This window comes from Gallus gallus, chromosome 10 (genome assembly GCF_016699485.2).
Source record: "Gallus gallus isolate bGalGal1 chromosome 10, bGalGal1.mat.broiler.GRCg7b, whole genome shotgun sequence".
Classification (NCBI taxonomy): domain Eukaryota; kingdom Metazoa; phylum Chordata; class Aves; order Galliformes; family Phasianidae; genus Gallus; species Gallus gallus.
Window position 1 is genome coordinate 5,001,093 of NC_052541.1, and position 18,657 is coordinate 5,019,749.

General features: G+C 40.6%; 1 protein-coding gene and 1 long non-coding RNA gene across 6 annotated transcripts in view; one reads left to right on the forward strand and one right to left on the reverse strand.

The window, feature by feature from the left end:
- Positions 1-18,657, forward strand: part of RORA (RAR related orphan receptor A) — a 388,288-nt gene that overhangs the window by 324,807 nt on the left and 44,824 nt on the right. The gene's annotated exons all lie outside the window — the stretch shown is intronic.
- The window catches only part of LOC107052149, a 64,576-nt gene continuing 47,542 nt past the window's right edge, over positions 1,624-18,657 (reverse strand). The window contains exon 6 of one of the 2 annotated variants that reach the window (XR_003077095.3): positions 1,624-9,830. This is a non-coding gene — a long non-coding RNA (uncharacterized LOC107052149). Of the gene's footprint in view, positions 18,280-18,657 lie in introns of both variants that reach the window. The other variant, XR_005862803.2, reaches the window with a different exon arrangement.

Sequence of the window (18,657 nt, forward strand, 5' to 3'; positions counted from 1 at the left end):
GAGCTGAGTATGGGGAAACTCCCTGTCTTTACTGTTGCAGGTCCAAAATATTCTAGTTTTTTCTGATGTTTTCCTTTCTGACCACACTGTTTATACTTGCAGAAGTGAAAAATAGCCAAGTGTAAAGGTAAAGCCAAAGCAGAGATCTTTTCAGTAGCAAAGCCTTACTCTGAAGGATTTCTTTTCTTACAATTGATTTTAAAACCCTCACAGAAGTGCTTCAGGACTCTCATGTGTCTCATCGGGGCAGCTCTGCATGTACTGGTTGTAAATTTTCACTCCGTGGTGTGTTACTGCTGCCCACGTTGACTGGAGTTCTCTAACTGATATCACCCACCTCGCCACTTAACCTCCTTGGTGTTGTCAGTCTGACCTCTGATGCACCCACTGCAGTTTGAACACTGCCCCCACAGCAGAGTAGAACCTGAAGGAGAACATCCTGAAAACAAGCTGTGTAAAACATACTGATACACTTGTTCAAATGGGATGAAGCATGTGACTACAAAGCCACTTGGCCTTAGATGTTAAAAGATCCTAATGTATGGCTGTTGGTGTTTTGTAGTGGCTGGATGTGGTCCTAGTTCAGGGCCGAACTGTCGAGAAGAAAGCAAGTAAAAGCACACTTGACTAGTTAATTACACTTCGTTAAATACATTTGGGTATATTAGATACTGCTCGTTCTAATTGGTAACATTTGAAAAATATGATTGGATTTTGATTTTTATTCGAGTTATCATTCCAAAAGAGTAGCACAGTTATTGTGGAAGTTCTGAAAACCCGTTGCTGAGAAATGTGACTCAAAGAGTGAGCACCTCATGAAATTTGAATGCTAGAAGGGGGGATGACTGGCAGCTCCTGTTGTAAGCATGCTAGTTCCAATAATGTATAAAAGTTCAACATCAAAGAGATCACCGCTTAGTTTGTGGCAGACTTGTACATCAAAGAACAAACAGAGGACAAAAGGAGCTGTGCAGAGATACAGTTTGGCCTCGCAGACAGGTCCCTGTGGAATGCTAGGGAGCTGCTTTCATAACGTGGAAATTATCTCTGGTACATCCACATTTCTGATGTGGGGAACGGGTGAGACTAAGATTAAAAGCACTCTCTCAGAGTTCCATCTTGCCAGTGCAGTAGGTACAGGTGCCCCAGCTTGCACGATGCTAGCTGCGGTGTGACTCGGGTGCAGAACGGGGCTGGCAGATTGCAAGTATACCTATAGCATGGAGCTCACTCTGGGTGGAGCAAAAGGCAGATAAAATGCATAAATGAAAGCTAAATGCCTACTTCTGGGGTAATTGTTCTGCATTATTACGCTTGTGGTCACATACTGGATTGTGCTTCCAAAGAAGTCGTGGAGTTTCTGTGCTCCAGAGGTGTTCAAGCCTCAACTGGACTCAGCCTGAAGTGGAGTTGGCCCTGCGTTGAGCAGGGACTGCTCCGAGCAATTTCCGGAGGTGCCTTCCAACACCAGCTCCTTTCTGATTCTGTGAGAATAATACTTCTACATTAAGGCAGCCATCCACCTATATTTGTAGTATGATTTCTCCTAAGACAAGGCATGATTTACCCAAAAACATAACCAGCTCCTACACAATGGATGTCCCCACAAAATATTTGTCTTTTTTTTTTTTTTTTTTTTTTTTTGAGCTTCTGCCACATAGAAGCCAGATGTGGTTTTGCTGATTTAGGCTTTTAGTAGATAATGCATTATAACTAAAATCCTGAATTCTCCTTTAAGTCAAGGAGGAAGTTTGTGAATTTCTTCCTGTTGTGCTTTAGCTCGGCAGGCAGCTGGGCACCATAGAGCTGTTTGCTCACTACCCCCTCCCAGTGGGACGGGGGAGAGAATTAGAGGGGGGAGTCTTAGAACAAAGGAAAGCAATGCTGGCTGTCCTGAGCACACGTCCAGTGTCAGAACAAGGCAGGGTGCGAGAAATTTGTCACGGGTTTTTTGCTGCTTACCAATCGGTGGTATCACTGTGTTGAAGTCAGTGGAGGCTTTGCCATCAGTGTGAATGCATCTGCTTTAATACTACAATGAAAAGTAGGTCACATCAGTTCTTCAGCTCTTGTCTTCTTCATTTGTATTTCTTGTCTATATGTGCTGACTGCTTATGTGGTATAAAAATGTTAATCATGAAATCCAGACTAAATCTGAATTCTCTGAAGTTTAAGTGTGCTTGGATGGACGATTTTAATACTAATTTCATCTTTTATGGAAATATTGTTGTCAGCAGACTTAGATTTTTCTTTTACTGCAGAACTAAAAATATTTAGAATCTGAGGGAATCATTAGGAAATACAAAGGGTTTCTGTTAAAAACCCCAGGGAAACCTGATTAGGCATACTCCTGTATAATTAATTGATGTGCTACTACACTAAGAGGAGTAGTGCAGCAGTAAACAGAAGTCGGAATGTAAGAGGCTAAGAAGAGCTGCTGGGAATTGTGTAAAAACATCAAGGCTTGAAAAGAACAATTTGGGCACCTCAGGAGAAACCAGCATTTGCATTTGTTCGAAGGACAAGAAGTTCTCCATAAGGCCATGAAAGACGGAGCTGTGAAGGCTCACGCTTGTGATTAGCACTTGCTTTTGCCAGTGAAACAGCTGTAAACATGTTGGGTATTATTGCTGGCAGTATTCCCTGCTGCCTTCAGGTCGATGCTGTGATTGTTCCGTAGACATTCTTACGTTTTTAAAATATCATCAGATTAAGCCTTTTATTAATACTGTCTTTAAAATGCACTGTTTTTAGTAAGTTGTCACTTGAAACGTGAAATGGATCATTTATTTGTACCATTATTTGATTGCTCTGAGGCTAAGAAATTATTGCCAGCACACGACCTGTTCCCTTTAATCTCTTCAGACAAGTTAGGGTCTTCTGTAACGTTCCTGTGAAGAGCTGCAGTGGTGGTGTCTGTGGGGAACAGTGGCTGAATTACCCATTTAAAGCCGTGTGTCGAATTCCCTGCTGCTCCCCGATCAATAGCACTAGTGCTGCCTGAAGGAGGGCTTCCATTCCGAGACAGGTAGCAGGGCCAGTAGCAGTGGCCCAAGAGAAAGAAGCAAGTATTGCCATGAGCTTTCATGAAGGCTAATTCTTCGGGATTTGAGGGGTGTCACTGCCAGGAAAAAAAGTCATATTTCTTTGTTTAGAGAAAAAACATAGCATAGGTGTTTCTAGCGAGGCCTGTGTGTCTGTTGCCTCACTGTGTTAATTGGGAGAAATGATCCGTACTTGAAGAGCTTTACTGAGTAAGTGGCTTTACTTGAGCTGCGCGGGGTGCCTGAGCACTTGTAATAGCACTGCGCTGCTGCACACAAGGGCTTCGCACGCTGACATCCAGCCTGTGCTGAGGAAACTGTAATTGTTTGCAAACAGTGGCCATTACTCTCAAGTAAACATGATGAGGACGTGTGTGCCCGGCTGCAAGGAATTACCAGCAGATGTGTTTCTTCCATACTCTTACAGGGTGGAGGTTTCTTCACTCAATTATGTCAAGTCCTGACCTGCTTGCTGGCATGGAGTATGGTAGGAAGAGACGGGCTGTACATTTTAGGAAGGCTAACCAAATGAATTCAATTTATATGCTGAACAGGAAGAATTTTATAAAGAATTTGCTTCTGAATTTAAAAACAAAGTTTCAGAGCCCATCTTTTCCCCTTAAAAATAGCTGCACTGTCAGGTTAATACCTCGTTATTTCAGAGAGCACATGTACACGGGGAGAGTTGCCAGAAACTCATAAAGCCAAAATCCCAAAATGAAATCCCTGAATACTTTTTTTTTTTTTTAATTGCACTGAGCTGAAATATTCCTTAGGGAAGTGCTGGCAAAAACATGATGCAGGGTTTTGTTGCTTAACTTTGTTGGATTGTTGCCGCACTACTGGAGATTTGGTAATTATTACAAGTCCAGATTTTCTGTCAACAGTAGATGGGATCCCTGCATACAGGAATGAATATCTGAAATGGGCAGCATGCACGGATGTCCAGGTTGGGCATGCTTCCTTGGAGTGTAAAGTTCAAGCACTGGGAGCACATCCACAGCTGGCGTAGACCTCCATGTTTCACATAAGAAGCACCACTAAGCATTATTTCTTAAAGGCATTATTTGTGAATTTGAACAAGTTTTTGTTAGGCAGGCGTATTTTCCTTGGTGGAAGTTTAACAGTTTTTGAGGACTCTTATCTACTTCAAAAGTAAAAGTACCTTCATAATTGAAATTACAGAGCATGACTTGAAATATATAATCACCAAATATAATGTGGGAGAATAATTATAATTAATTCCAGTCTTCAGAAAATGCTTTCAAATTTGTATTAAGCTGGATACAAAAATTGTTATTGCTTTGGAAAATGTTCCAAATCTGCAAACATCTCTGTAATGTGTCTTTTTTACAAAGGACTGCTTGGTCCAAGAGATTTATCCAAGGAGACAAAACCGTTTGCTTGCTGCTAATCTGGTGCTTTGCAAACAAGATTATAACTTTTGTTCCCTTGACTTTTAAAATTTAGGCAGATAGATAATGGGATGGTTTCCTCCCATAAGTAATTAATCGCATTGTAAATGTCAGTAGCATGTAATTTTCAGACTTGTTTCATTTTGAGTATCTACTTTTTTTTTTTTTTGTAAAATAATGTAGCATCCCAGGCATTTGATCATCCATATCTCACATTAGCAGAATTTGAACCTGTACATTCCAAAGTGTGTGTTAGGCATTTACCTTCCTTCCCAAGACTTGTTTGCTGTACCAGAGATTGTCCAAAGAAAGAAGCTCTCCTTCAACTTAAAGCATAACAAGTTGTTGTAATGGGCCTGTTTGTATTTCTTTGTGTTAGTGGAGTTCCTTGTATCTTTGGATAGTAAGGCCAACAGGGAAATCAGGTGACTCTCAGTGGAGTTGTGCTTAGTACTGTTATTTGAAATGATGCTCCTTCTGTGCTGAGAGAAGGAGTTCGAGTGACCGAATCAAACAGGATTTAGCATGGCCTGGAAGAATAAAAAGTATTCCCATTTAAAATAAACAAAGGTTATTGAGTGCAAATACTGTGTTGGTTTTCAGGTAAGGCGCCGTACTGCAGTGACACCCAGTAAGAAACTGAAGGACTGTATGCCCAAAGAGAAAATACGTGTAACTGAGAAGGAATTTAAATAAGCATGTATTGATTTCGCTGTGTGCTAATTCCATCACAGTAGTTCCAAGTACATTGTTCAATTGAATTAAACAACCCACCTAAATATTTTAAGGGATTGTTCCTTAACAATAACTGTTCTTAACGTCAGAGGGGGCAAATTAAGTCAGTTGCACAATGTATCAGACACTGCAAAATGTTGTGGATGTTATTAGTTGTTAAGTAACCAACAGTAATACTGGCAGTGTTTTAAATCTCAATGCATTGCATAAATAGTCCTAAATGAGGAAAAATAATCTCCAAAAGTTGTCCAGTCTGACTTTTGGGATGGCTGTCCAGGCACTGTCTGATATGGGGCAAACCAGGCAGCTGTGCTCTTCTCATTGAGTGGTAAACTTCCTCATCAAAAAGCCTCAGCAGGCTTTGTATTGGAAGTTATTAGGACCAGAGCAGGCTGGAATCGACCCCAGACCAGTGGCACAGGACAAGTCTCTGAGTGCTCTTCGTATCCTGTAGTTGTCACGGTTATGTCTTTCAAGTCCTTTCCAAATGAGCTGATATTCAACTCGTAAAGCACTTAAATCTGTCAGAGGTTACATCTGTGATAACTGCCTGCCCTCAGCTGTCCTTCTGAGCTCGGGCTTTCTCTGCTGTGGGGCAGATTTTACCTTCACTCGCCTGTTACGCACCTTCTTCCCATGGCTGCTGTCAGAGAGCAGCCCCTCCTTGCCACAGTGCTGCTTGCACAGCCCTTCTCTTCCCCAAGAGAAGGGGGCACAGCACCTTGCTGTTCAGATGAGGGCTGTGTTTCACTTGCTGGATGCAGTGAGCTACCCGTATGTTCTTCTTGAAGCCGAACTGCACATCAGAATAACACCAGCACTACGTACAGCTGGATAAATTCATGCTTCTCTTTTTCCTCATTTCTTCCTCACTGAGTACTCTAAACAAATCTTCATTTAATTTTTTTAATGAAAATGTTCTTCATTCTGCAGTGAATCTGTCAGACAAAGTAAACTGACATGTCATGTAATAGCCTTGTGGTTTTCAGGTTTTCCTCCTTGTTATAAGTTGATGCAGAAGGTATATTTAGATGCTGTTACACTGTGACGGATGAAAAAACTGCACTGACTTTTATCCAGGAGATGGAAACGAGAAGCTTTCTTTCAAGGGCTGTAGATCAATTGGTGTCTTACAGAAGTAATACCATGAAAGGAGGGAAGAACTCCTCTTTGATACTGAAGTCTTTCTATTCCAGTTGGTACAATAATGGGCTTTTGAATTAAAGGTTTGTTAAAGCTTGTATCTATTTCAGAGTACTGACAGCTGAAACTCACTAGCTGAGCCAAAATTTAGATACTTATCCAAGCCTGTTAAAATCGGAATTTATGTTGACTGGACTAATGTCTAAGCTCTAATACCACTTTAATATAGAAGGCTGCTGTTTGAATGTTCAGTGAAGTTCTTTACAATATGCCTTTAAGTTATGATTTATAACTGGATTCGTAATTTATAACTGGATTCATAGAAATAAATGCTTTCAGCCAAATGCTGTTGAGCTAATTCTATTTTGAAGTCATTAACTGTGTTTAGCTCATTTTAGAATAAGAAGGGGAAAGGCATCAGCTAACCCTATGTAAAAATGACAACAGAATTGTTTTATGAAGAGGCTGTTGGCTCTCTTAAACTACAAAGAGGGAATGGTTTGTTGGGTTGTTTGTGTTTTTGTTGTGTGTTATGTTTGGTGTTTTTTTTAATCGAAGTGTGAACAGGAGCTAGATAATGCATTATTATACTGCAGAAACGGTTCACTGTTGAACAGGCGTTAACACAACTAATGCTTTTCTCTTCTATCATGTTAAGGTCTTTGCTTTGCAATAGGATCTGGCTATGCTGTGAGCCTACTAGATTGTGTACGGTAAAACCCTTCTATTTGGTAGTAAACCCATTATCTCTTGTCAGATTGGTAAATTCTCAAGGTAAATTTCCTCTGATGTATTTTCAGTTGAATAATTAGTTTGCTGTATTCAGGCAACTTAATGTAAGAAAGAGATGTTACAGCTTTGATGTCTCATATATAGTGTGAAGCTTAGAATAAAGTGCTAGCTGATCATCAAAACTAAAATTTAGATACAACCAAAATGCAACGATTTTTAACATAATTTTTGGTGAGCCCTTGGAGTATGGAGCATGAGTGAAAACAACAAACCTACGCTTTGCTGATTGCTGGGTTTCTGCTGCTTAAACATCCTCCCAGCCTCAGTTTCTGAAGCTTCCATTCTCTGTCCAAAAAAAAAAATTCTGAAAGTTTTTTACTTTAATTTTGCCAAGGAGGATTAACACTGTAAAAACAGATTGGGAAATGAGTACTGCTTATATTTTTAGACTGAAGCGTGATACTACTGCAGTCTCCATCTTCAGTGTTCCATTCTGGCTATTCCATTTGGGTGGATGTAAGAATCCTCCCTCTTGGAATTCACGTCTCCCTGGGACTGCACGGGCTGCATGCAGTACTGTCATCTTGCTGAAGTGCTATGTAATTGCCTGATCCCCTTTCCTTTGCTGTCTAGTTCCTCATTTCTTTCATTTCATTTCTTTCATTTCTCCTCCTTTATGTCAACGTTCTTCATCTCTAATTCACTTTCTTGTGTTCTTCTTTCACTCTCTTTTGACAGCAAGCTGCTAGTGCCAATTTAATGCCTTTATCAGTATAGTTAAGGGTAGCAACACAACTGCACCTTTACTCCCTTTTTAGCCATCTGTTTCATATAATCATGAAAGATGAGGGCCCCTAGAACACCTCCGTGCTTTACCTTTCTAACTTTTTATGCACTGTTCTTCAAGAGATCTTTGTTCCTTTAGCAGCCTTCTGAAATAGCTCCAAGCGCACCAGAGGTTATGACAGCTCCAGAAACCATGTCTCCGCATGGGCTTTAATTGTCTTTCCATTTACCAAAGTTCACATGTGCTCTGTAAAGCCACAATTCTCCCTCACCACGCTGAAAAATGTCTGATTTTCTTACCACTTTTTGGCAGTCTGGGCTGGGGACTCCAACAGAGGCTCACTGGTGCACACAGGAAACTTAATTAGTGCCTACTCATCACATCACTTGGAGAGAAACTTGCATTCAGATTCCGCACGTTGGAGGAAAGAGCAGTGGAAATAGCATGCCAAGGTGCTGCAGTTGCTAAAATGACTAATTTTTATGATGAGCTCCCTAAATATATACAAACTCTTCTGGTTACTAGTGTGATTAATAACAAATCATCCACAGGATGGATTGTCAGAAGAGATGACTCAAACCCCAGCTTTGCTCATGGATTGCGTAGGAAATGTGAGTTTATTAAAACGAACTAGCATGAAGCAGGAAGCCTGTACGAATTTACTCTTAAACAAGCTGTTAAACAAAACACTGTAAATTGTGTATTAAGTACACAGAAACAGAATTACAATGAAGTGTGTTTAACAAGTTTGGGAACCAAAATAGAGAGCAAGGAAAGCATGAAAGGACATTGCACTTCTATATTGCCATTAAACAGGGACCTTCTTTTTATCTGAATGTACTTATTATTTGTTTGTGTACGTATGTGCCAGATTCTCATCCAAAGCCATTGTTCCTCAGCTCTGCTATAGTGACGGTGGTGGACAAACTATCTACCTCCCTTGCCTTTATTTCTCCCTGGAGTGGTTATCAAAACTTTGTCTTACAGAGGAGAACTTTATGCAGGCACATTGCTTAATGCAGGTAGCTACTAGATGTTGTTTCATGCGTATCACATTGTTCAGAACAGCAATCTCCCAACAGTTTTGATTGCAGAGCCCTATACCCCAGTGGATTGTCTTGTGCACCCCATGTTGAAAATGAGTAGCTGAGAATATCAAATAGTTTGTTAGTCAATACCAAAGCTTACTTGCATCATTCTGCATATTTTGTATTCTGAATATCCAGAGCCTGCCTAGCAACTAAAAGCTTTGTAAATTAACGTCATGTCTGGTATCAGCCATATTGCTGGTAGAATGCAAGACTGAAAAGCGTGGATAAACTGTGTTGTAAGGCACAGCTTTATATTCACTACCTGAGTTTCTGCAAAGGAGTTCCCAGAGGGGCTGCTAAATCTACTGAAATCTACCCAATAAATCCATCAGTCATGACTGGTGCGAGCAATTCTGGATGTAGTTTCCTATTTTCATGGACTTGTTGCAGTTTTTGGACAAACTACAGACTGATGATAGTGTGTGCTTTACGCTTGTCCATGAGAAGCATAATTCAAGTTGGAAAATGCTTTCTTTTTTTATAGAGTGTTTCTGCCTGCCACCCTTCCCTCTCTTTTGCTGTGCTCTGGCTTTTGGGAACAGGTGGGCAAAGTTAGCTAATTCTCAGCTGCCTTTAAAATTATTCTTGGTGTTTGTACTTGTCGATGTTGCTTGGAAATATGTTTTTCTTCCATGCATCTAACTCATGGCTCATCTTATTTCTGAAACAAAGTCATCTTTGAACTCCATTCAGAAACTGTCAGTCCCACGTGTGGATGATACCAGGGACAGAGTACCCTGCAAACAGCAAAAATCATTCATTTGTGCTTCTTTGTTCTTCTCATGGCTTCATCATTTTTGTTCCTCTCAGAACTGCCCAGTGAAGTGCTTACACCATCATCAGTCAGCTTGTGTGGAGCTGTTGTGTCCCGTATGATCCAAAGCTGTAGTAGAAATCAAAGCATGAATACAGCTTCTCTTTTAATACTAATTAGAGCTAAAAGGAGTGTCTGTTTGTGTGGTGATCACACTATATAGAAATGTTTTTTTTTTTTGTCACTAACTGGTACGTGAAACTTGAACAGGCTGCTTACAGAAACCTGACAAGGTTCTTAGGCTTCATCACTGCTTCCCGGAGCTTCACAGCTGTTCAAGTAGGTGTTTCAGTTCTAACAGTTATTTGTCCTATTTACTCTCAGTTTTCGAAAGACCTTCAAGAAAGTGATTGCCATGAATTATTGAATCCATTGGCTGCTTTCTTTCATAATGTCATTTTGCTTCATTTGAATGTGATTAAGGACTACTGCTGTCTGTTGTCTTTTACACTTGGAATTACAGAAGACAAGCAAACAAAACAAATAGAGCAACTCAGGTATATTTTAAAAATCTCAGACTTCATCTGTGCATACACTTGTTTCTTTCTTGTTCTATACTGTTTTTATTAAGTATTTGAGAGTTGGCAATGCTGTGCAGTAGAACAGTGAAACGTAAACATCAATTGTAACAGGAATACTGTATAGCATCTCATCCTTGTTTTGCTTGAAAACAATACTTGATCATCTTGGCCAGGCTGTCTGAAGACAAGACCTAAGGGATGTGCATAACTTTGGCTGCAACTTCACTAACACATTTGGGAATGGTGCCCAGCAGTAAATCACACAGCACAAGTCATCGCCAGCTCCTTGATGGCTCCTACCTGCACAGGAGCGCTGCCTTCGGCCTGGCAGCCTCCTGCTCCAGGGCCGCACCTGCTGCCCTGTGTGTTTGGACTATGTGGAGACCTGGTGAAAGGAGAAGGTTGTTTCTCTGCTGTGCCAATCGGTGCGAGCCACAACTCCTTTTTTACAGCTTTCTCAGGGAGCTGCTGGCCTCGGTTGGTTTATTTTTCCTCTCTGGCAACGTGACTGAAAAACCGTGGGAATGTATTTAAGGCAGGTACCACCTAGGAGTGGCAAGTCCTGTACCTTCCCACTGCTCTTCCTGGGTAACACCTAATTTCAGAGGATCACCGACATCAGATAAGGGGCTAAGGGAGCCTTTGTGTTTGCATGGGCTCCACTCAACTGCTCGCTTCACTTTAGGGAAGACTTGATATTTCAAGGTCCAAGATGAAAATTACTGCCCAGCTTGGTAATGCATGCTTTTCATCTCTTCCTGCTCAGGCAGTCATGCACATCAAGACCCGGCTGCCGTGTTATTCCAGATTAGGGTTGCAGTTTCTGCCTGGAATAGTTATTCGGCTCTTTGCTGCTGCCTCCACTTGCAGTGTAGAAGTATATTGGTCAAAACATTCCCCACTGCTAAGCTCCCTAAGGCAAGTGCAAAATACTTGAATGGTTTCAAAGATCAGTATTGTTGCTTTAAAGGGAGGATTCAGAGCTGTACCATTCCTAGCAAAATACCGCTTTGGTACCCTGATAGTGTATATTCCAAAAGTGTATGGTCTAATTTCAAAGTGGCATTTCTCCAGCTTGTTTTTGGCAAGCAGTGCTTCTCCCTGCCCTGGCAGAATTGATTCCAAATTCTTAAAAGTTACAGCTTCGCAGTGACTGTATTTCCTCTGTAATCGCTCGCATTCTTTATATATAAGGAAGATAAATTACACTCAGTTGTACTAGGACATAAACAGGCTGGAAATCTACTGGAGCATAGTGATGGCAAAGTCCCAGCCATAGAACTGTGTGTGAAGATATGTGGGAAACCCCAACGGTGCTCTCTGTATTTCCAGTTCTGGGAAGAATGAAGGATCAGACAGGCTTCGTCCCTTCCATAACACAGTGTATAACAAGAAGTTGAATTTGTGTTTCAAAAAAGTGCTGCTGATTAATTGGTCACAAAATCATAAGGAATCTTATTTATTTAAATAAACTTAGTAATACTTTTGGAGCATGCTGATCTTGAATGTCATTAATTATGCAGCAAAGCTTTTGACAGATTAATTATACAACCTATGAGTAAACACAAACCAAAGATGATGCTAACCTGAGCTTTGACTGAGAAATTCTAAAGTAGTCATTTGTTGCATGTGTTCTGAGGATTCTCATAGGCTGTTGTTACTGCTCAGATGTAATGCTATACTGAGATGTTGTTATATTGAAATGAAGGAAGTGAATTCACTGGTGCACAGCAGCAGTGAAAAATCCATTTTCCAGTACTGAAATATGGTCTTCAATCAAAGGCAACAAATGAATATTCAATTCCTGTCACCACTAAGTTTCTACGTTTCAAAGAGAACTCAAACTATTTGATATGTGTGTTAGGCAGTAACTTACAACAGAATTTTCCATTGTTTCTATTGTGTTTTGAAAGCACTTTTCAGCTCCTAATTGTACAATTGCTTTTCAGTGGTCTCTGAGAACCATACCTGCAGACTTCATAGAAACTTTATCTTGTTTTTATCTTTCAGTGCTGACTATTTGGATTGATATTTATTACAAAATGAGATAAACAGTTTGATTTTTCTCATTAGGTGAAACTTGTGATAGTGAAGGCTGCAAGTTTGTCTATGCTATATAATTTTAAAAAATATAAAGATTCGTGGTTTAGTCCTTCCTCATTGTAGCTTCTTTTTTCAGTGGACGTAGAGCAACAGTTAGTAATGCTCCTTCTTGTTTGTAGTCTGTTTCTAGACACTGTAGTGTGAAAGCTGTATTTTATTTTACTGCACTTGAATTTCATGTTTAGCTATTGAATGGGTATATGAAACTTAGAAAATTAAGTTTTGTCAAATACCTTATATGTTTCAAGTGCAGACCAGATAGTAGACACTGTGCAAACACATGAAAAATCATCTGCCTCAATGAGCTTATATCCTAAAATCTGTGATAATCAATGTGCTTATTGTAGAACTTTTGCTTTCTCCGGTGACTTAAGACTTGTATATTTGTGGAACACAGTGTGTCCAACATAAGACTGTTCCAAACCAAGTAAATCTTTCAGTATTTCTCCAATTCAGTAAAATTTTGTCAACATACCATATATAAGTTGTGCTGACAACTTCTCGTGGTGGCATTTCATTCTAAATAAAACTAAATGCAGGAGATACCCTATGCTATATGAAATCCATACGGGAATATATTACAAAGAAATATATATTCTTAAAAACTGTCTTTGTGGAATTCAGTGAGCTTGGTTTTCTTCAATCGTCTGCAGATCCTATCATCGGCTCTGGAATGTGCTCTTTCCCTTTGCCAGGGCTTCCAGACAGAGCCCTCTGACAATCTCTTTATCTATAGGGTTGTCTATAATGTTAATTAGTGAACTCTTTGAAAAACCGGCTTCCATGAGTTAATTTATGCACAAAACATCACTGAGGGTTGTGTTTTACCTGTTTCCCAACTCAGGGACCAAAGTATAGCTTAGGAAACTTGGCTTGGGCCACACAAGAAGCCTGTGTCATAGCCAAGAATTGAGAGATTCACATTTCATTTCCTGACCACAAGACTTTCAGAAAATAAAGAGCTGAACAAAAGCAGATGCAGCCCTAAGAATTTCAGGCTTGAGTACAGTTTGCTGGGTGCTTTACTCTCTGCTCATAAAACTGGAAGGATCTGTTTTGGAAGTCCAATAGCGCTTATGCATTCCTAGCAATTATTTGCAAACTACCAAACTGCAGAGATTTCAGCCTGACTTGGTCTTCAGTGCAAATCCAGACAGTGCAGTATTTAGTTTTCTGACTCTTTTAACCCACTGGTACAACTTCATAATGATAATTGTTTAGGGCTGATCCCTGGGCTCAGAGGAGAGGAAAAGGAATTTCAGTGCTATGCTTTTTCAAGAGTTTCTAGAATGGCTAGATCCAGGTTACAAAATCAAGACAGGATCTGAAATCATGAGACTGGTATTTCAAAGGTTTCTTCAGTGGATTTTTCTTTTCCATTTGTCTGTATGTGTTTTCTGAGTATACACTCTCTAATCTAGCAAAGAGATACAGTAAGCTCAGTGAGACTTGAAGTGCTGTTTACCTATTGAAGTATTTACGTGGCTGCTATTCCTGTTGGTGTATCTAAGCACTCTGCAGTATTTAGCAGATCCTCACAGACAGAATTTCTCCAGTTTTAATATTCTACAGGTCGAACCTGAAGTACAGAAGGGCATAAGCCCAGCTTCATGATGCTATTTAATCATGTAACTCCTGTGTTTTTCAGTGAGACCTTCGCATTTTACAGAAGTTAGGCACACACGTAATTTGGCAACAGTTCTGCGACTTGTCCAGGCTCTCACGCAGTCCTGTCTTAGCAGTCCTTTATTAGCATGAGGAGAATTAATGTTTCACATGTTCTTCTGTGAGAAGGTAGGACAATTCAGGCTAGACAGAACGGACGGTTTTTAGCTGCAAGGAAAACAAGCTGCTGAAACAATAACAGTCTCACTTGATGGCTCCTCACGCATTAGCAGTGGAAGCTTGAAAAGAGATGCCTCCTAGTGTTGCTGGTACGTGTGGGTGTTGTACAAAGCCCACTCGCTGATAATCCACAATTTATATATCACACAGAACTTGAGATTTGATTCTAATGTCACCTGCCACCTTTACATTTCTGCTTCTGTAACATTTTTCTTAGCCTGAACTCCTCATCCTGGTCTTGGAGCAGTATGTTCACAGACTTTCTTTCAATCTGATGGAGCGGACACGTGGGATATTTTCTAACAGGCAGTTGTCTGCCAGGTATCAAAGTCAGAACTTGAGGAAGGGGAATGGGATACAGTCTGTCCCTGAATTTTGGATGGCTGAGTTAATATTAGTTGATTATCCTTCACAGTGCAATTATTATTTGGACATAGAAGACACCTCCCTGTAAATTCCTTGTGACATAAGGTCTCTGACTAAAATTAGGTCATAGCCATTGAATTGTTCGGTTGTCCACCCACGGGGGAGCTACAGAGACCTCTTTCAATTCCTTGCAATCAAGTAAGTAGCAGTTACTCTCATTTATCCTCCAAGGAAGCAGTTCACCAAAAATAATACGTTGATTCCTTCACCCCTCCCTGTCACTAATCACTCCTCTCTCTTAGCTATGTACTGACTTGGCCCTCATCATCAGAGTATCCAAGTCATTAATTTTCAACTTACATCACTTCGGTGATGTAAAAAGTGTTGTCCTCATTTCACAGCTGGAATTGAGACATCAAGTGAGTGACGGGCCTGAAGTTTCACAGCAATCATGGCCATAGAAACCACTGACTTATTCATAGACTATTCTGTTTCTTGGAAAACTAACCTGTGTTTCTCGTCCTTGTTTCTGCTACCCCCTTTGCCTCCTCTTGCTGATTACTGGGCTGATGGTTCAGTCGTCTGAGCGTTCAAACCAGCCATTGACCAGCAGGGCCAAATGGATACACCTCTCCCTTGTGTGAGCACAAGCAGCATCTCCGCTGCCATGTGGGGAATTAAATCAGGGAACCATTTCAGGGTGAGGTTAATCTACCACAGAACAGTTTGGGCCCCTTATCAGGCTTGTGGCGGCGGCGGAACAGGGAGAGAAAGGACAGGACAGGGCCATGCAATGGCTAGTAGCTGCTGCTGAATGGCTTGTGGGGATAGCAAGGTAGGGTTGTGTACTCCCTTTTCCCTGGTGGGAATGCAAGCAGCATCAAAACCTTAACCAAAATAGTTTTTAGTTTCTTCTTTCAAATGTAGATTGCAAACTTGGTATTTTCACCATGTCTGTAGAGCCTCCCCAAAGCAAGGTGAAGGGGCAGCTGAGAAGTACAAATGTGTTCTTGTGATGACTTTACTTGTGACCTGTGTGACACGCTTTTCTTGTGTGGCTGCTAACATTAAAAATGTTTGGCTCCATACAAACTTTTTCTGTGTGAAATTAAAGTATTTGTGAAGAGTTTTAAGTGCAACCAGAGAAAGGCACTATTACCAGGATAACTGCGTTTACAAAGGGAGTAATTTACAAAGGGAGTAATGTTGTAGATTGCTACCACATCTTGTCTTGCAACACTTGGACCTGCATCAGCCCATATTGCTTTGCCTCTCTACCCTGAGTGGTTCCTTAAAAAACAAGACAAATAAAAATGGTGTGTGGGGCTTTTTTTTTTAGTCTTTGGAGTATCATCTCGAGGAGATTCCTCCTGTGACTTCGATGTAAGAGTCACACATACAAGGAGAATGTCCTGCTTTGCTGATCCCTCTCCCAAAAGTGGTATTCAGAGAGCTTCCAAATTGCCCTTCTGAGATGTGCTTTTAGCTTTCAAAACAAACCATGTACTGAATCCTGCTGCTTCACTTGAAGAGTTGCAATGTAGGAGAACTGCCAGTGTGCAACGATGCCCTCATCCTGACCATATCAGAAGTCTAGCAGGGACCTAGTAGGCAGGGGGCTTCAGGCAGGGACCTCGGCATGCTAATAGCTTGCTTGTTGATGACTAAGGCAGGATGAGAGATGACAAATACTTAGAAAAAAGGAAGCTTTTTTTTTTTCTCTCTCATTTAAGAAATTGCTGCAGAAGAGAACGGACTTTTTAACAACTGTTGTTAATATTTTTTTGAACAGTGATGGTATCTTTCCACCTGAACGGCCTCATGATTCCCCTAAAACAGCTGAGATCCTGAAGAACTGTTTTGCTGTCAACGAGGCTGTGATGAAAGGTCTCTGACTGTAGGGGGGAAAAAGAAAGAAGCATTTCTGCTTTTCCATCTTCTGTGTGGCACACGAGGCCTTCCCGGGAGAGTGAGAGGCTCCTGTAGATGGACCTTGGTGCTATAAACTCCTGTACAGATGCAGCCACAATCCTGTTGCCAGGCATTACAGAGGCAGCAAAAGAAAAGCGTGTGGGATTGTTGTACTCGTTTAGTTTGTTCAGGCTCAAACTGACACAAATCAGTTTGATTTTTTTGTTCCTCTGTTGAATACAGATTGTAATGTAACAGCGCAGCCACTCTGTATAGTAGGAACCTAACAATAACCAGATTTTAACATAGTTACTAATTCTTTTGAAGGAAGCAGTGTTAGCAATTATAAACTAGACTAGACATTGGTAAGAACTTACAAAATAATTACAGGCTTCCTGAAGTAATACAGTATGAGTAATTACAGGTTTTAAAACATTGTTATGAGCAGGAGTTTATACCGAAACTTCATCCAGCTCTTTGAAACCAGAATACATAACTCTCACCATGCCACAGCCAGTGCTTGTCCTTCTCCACAGAAGAATGTAGCCTCGCTTTATTGTACAGCAAATGTTCTGTGATACATTATTTAAATTAGCATATAATAGAAACCTAATTGCCCACTAGGGCCCACAGCTTTAGCTGGTGTAGATCAATATGCTTCCACTGAAGTCAGTGCAGCAATGTTGATTTTCACCCCTTGAGGATCTGGCTCAGCAGCTTGTTTCTATTCCAGGCATTGTTAAAGGAGATAGTGCATTTAGAATATTAAACCGTGGCATTGTCAGAGATAGCCCGCTCAATTTATATGTGAGTGAAGAGAAATAAAGAGGTAAAACTATTATTTTTATCTGAGGATTTCAATTTACAATGTCAATTATTCATATTGACTGATCTGGTACAACAGGGAAATCATAAACGTTGGGGTCATCTTGTTGTGGTTTTAATTTCCTACGTCTGTAGTTATCTAATCCTCTCAGTGTGAGCGAGCATGATTAGTATTTACTTCTGTTCTGTGTTCCAGTGCCCTGAGCCAGGTCCTGTGCTAAATCCAAAGTGACTCTCCTACTTCACTGACATTAACTTATGCTGCAGTAATTTGAGTAAAAACTGAAACTTTATGTTCGAAGCCCCTCAACATATTTCTTCTATGTGGATTCTGCCCAGATGTTAAGGTTTGCAGCGCATTTGTTGGTATTTTTAATTGGTTTTGGATTTTTCTGTAGCAGTGTTTTCTGAAACAAGGATTTGGAACGAAACTGCCTGCTTGATTGGGACACAACCAGGAGCACTGCTACAGCTGTACAACTGGTTCGTAAGTTGCTACAGTAAGAACAACAGCTGTCTCTCTCTCTGGAGAGTCAAGTACCAAAATGAATAATAGTACTTCACTTTATCAAGTGGCTTTTACAATAATTTGGAATGCTTGGTTCAAGAAGCTTATTTTACTTATGAATGCTCCATTCAGGAACAGAGAAACTTCAGTTCTGAGCCGAGCCAACAATCCTTCTTTGTTGAAGTTGTTTCCTCCCGTTTCGCTGCCATTATTCACAGCCCTCTGGCTGCTCCCCCCACTTACCTCTGCTTCCATTTGTACCCTGGTGGCTCTGGATAATCACAGCTATTCTTCTGAGAGTAGGAATGTGGGAGTTCTGGTCAAACATTTTGGTTCTTTATCAAGGACAGTGTGGCAATGGACTGCATATGAGTGGTTTAAAACAGTACAGTGTTAAAGCTCTCAACAGTTTGAGCTGCCTGGTGTTCTTGTCTCTCTTCTGGCATATGCAGAATACAAGCATAAAAAGAAACAGCATCAGGAGTGATGAGTAAAGGCTGTTGTGAAAGGGTTTAGCAATTATCAGCTTCATTCTCAGTAAAGTACTGCATGGCTTCATTCAGCTCTGATTATGAGGTTGTTGGTTGTTTTTTTTTTTTTTGTCCTGATGAAGTGATGAACCATAGGTCAGTAAATGGTTTTCGTTATCTTTGGATAAGATGATTACAGTAATACACGTGCTGTTTCTATTATTTTCTCCTAACCTTTATCAAGCCTCCTTTGTTTTAGGAAACACAGATCAAATCCTTTCACTACTTGCCTGTCTGCCAGTGTCTTTTGGCCTTTAGGACCTTGTGTTGACCATATGAAGCAAGTT